This window comes from Aspergillus fischeri, genomic scaffold (genome assembly GCF_000149645.3).
Source record: "Aspergillus fischeri NRRL 181 1099437635775 genomic scaffold, whole genome shotgun sequence".
Lineage (NCBI taxonomy): Eukaryota > Fungi > Ascomycota > Eurotiomycetes > Eurotiales > Aspergillaceae > Aspergillus > Aspergillus fischeri.
Window position 1 is genome coordinate 1 of NW_001510123.1, and position 2,207 is coordinate 2,207.

Sequence of the window (2,207 nt, forward strand, 5' to 3'; positions counted from 1 at the left end):
TCGAATTCTCATTCTTAATTCATGAAATTATTGTTCTACCATTAAACTACTTTGGCTCTTAAAATATAATTTAAATTAATTAAAAATTAAATATAATTTTTTTTTATAAAATAAAAATTATGTTGGGGCGACTCGAACACCCAATAGTAAATACCAAAAATTTATGACTTACCGATTAGTCGACAACATATAATATAAAGTATTAATTAAATAATATGGGTAACAAGACTTGAACTTGTAAAGTTAAAACTATTCCGTCCTAAGCGGAACCTGGTTACCAAATTTCAGCATACCCATCTAATGCTCGAGATAAGACTTGAACTTATAACCTAATCATCTTCAGTGATCCGCTCTACCAATTGAGCTTCTCAAGCTATAAAATATAATAATGAAGTAACTATAAAAATATAATAATGGAGTAACTATAAAAATATAATAATGGAGTAACTATAAAAATATAATAATGGAGTAATCAGGACTCGATCCTGAAATAACGATATGCAAAATCGCCGTTTTACCAGTTAAACTATAACCCCTATCCGAGAAACGATTCGAACGTTTACGACTTGCGTCACTTAAGCTTAAGTTAAGACTGTCTACCAATTCCAGCACTCGGATTATTTAAGACTAAAATGACTCGAACATTTACTCAAACCATCATGAGTGGTCCGCTTTACCTATTAAGCTATAGCCTTTGGTTGCGGGTTTAGGGGTTGCACCTAAATATTATGGTCATGAGCCATCTATGTTACTATTACATCAACCCGCATATAAATAAGAAATAGATAACTCGATAAGAAATAGGTGACTCGAACACCTGACCTTTCGCGTGTAAAGCGACAGCTCTACCAACTGAGCTAATTTCTTTCAACCCAAGGGAGATTTGAACTCCCGCACTAACAGTGAAAATGTTATGTCTTAACCAAACTTGACCATTGGGTCTTTATTTAATAGCCCAGTGCAAGTATCGCACTTGCTTCTACCGATTACAAACGGTTGCATTACTTTTATGCTAACCAGGCTAAATTTAATTTATATGATATGTGAAATATTTAGTATTTTAATAATTAGTACTTTATGTCTAAAAATATTAAAATTAATACAACTAAAGCCTATTAATCGTTATATCCGAAGGGTTATAACAATTATACTCGTAGTGTTCTACTACGTTTAAAAGTATCCTAAAGTAAGCTTCGCGCTTAAATGCTTTCAGCACTTATCTTTAACTGACGTAGCCTTCCTGCCATGCCTATGTGAACAATTTACTTAAGTATAAGTAAACGATATATTATATAGTATATAATATATAATATATAGCATAAACAACAGGTAAACCATAGGTCAATATACCCAACTCCTTTCGTACGAAGGGGCTATCTTTATTATACTTTAATTCCCTCTAGAAGATAGAAACCATACTGTCTCACGACGTATTAAACCCAGCTCATGTAGCTCTTTAATCGACGAACAGTCGAACCCTTCATGATTTTTGCATTCATGTGGATGAGCTAAGCCGACATCGAGGTGCCAAACCGCGCACTCAATTTGTACTCTCTTGCGCAAATTAGCCTGTTCAATTTATGTTATCATAAAAGGTTTTTCCTTTTATTTCCACTTTTCTCAAAATGGTTCAGACTATTTCATCATCTTTATTAACTATTTTATAGGAGGAGGAATGATTAAAAAAGTTAATTAAGTACCACTTACTCAACCTTTAACTCCAAAAGATCCAATACGAGATTTAGAATTTAATTTAGTATATTGTAAATTAGGTTTATAATTTCCTCTTATTACAGATGAAGGATAACCTTTAATAGAAGAATAGGCATTTACTAAATTACCTTTATATCTAACTTTATGTTGAGATCTTGAAGCAGTATAACGTCTAGTTAATCTACCTGCAGCTTCTATTCTAACACCTGATACTCTTTTATATTTAATATTATTTAATACTATTTTTTTAAGATATTTTGAACTTGTTTTATTTTCCTCTATTAAATTATTAAGTAAATTATTAGTAGTATCAAGATTATTTACAGTAAATAAATTATTTAATTCAAAGAAATATTTAGATCTTTCATTTAATTTAATTTTTTTAATTTTTGCTTTTCTTACTAAAGCTTTAAGATATCTTAATAGTTTTCTTTTTCTTCTTAATTTTAATACTAATGGTTGTGTAAAAATATCACTATTAAAATAAAAGTATT

General features: G+C 30.0%; 3 non-coding genes across 3 annotated transcripts, besides 2 other annotated features; all 3 read right to left on the reverse strand.

Moving 5' to 3' along the window:
* Window positions 1-301: 301 nt before the first annotated feature.
* NFIA_100650 lies at window positions 302-374 on the reverse strand. The gene has a single exon. It is a non-coding gene; the product is annotated as a tRNA-Phe (tRNA).
* Window positions 374-471: a microsatellite.
* Window positions 383-465: a microsatellite.
* Window positions 472-794: 323 nt separating the features above from the next.
* Window positions 795-867, reverse strand: NFIA_100660. The gene has a single exon. It is a non-coding gene; the product is annotated as a tRNA-Val (tRNA).
* A 1-nt stretch (window position 868) lies between these two features.
* On the reverse strand, window positions 869-942 carry NFIA_100670. The gene has a single exon. It is a non-coding gene; the product is annotated as a tRNA-Glu (tRNA).
* Window positions 943-2,207: the final 1,265 nt, after the last annotated feature.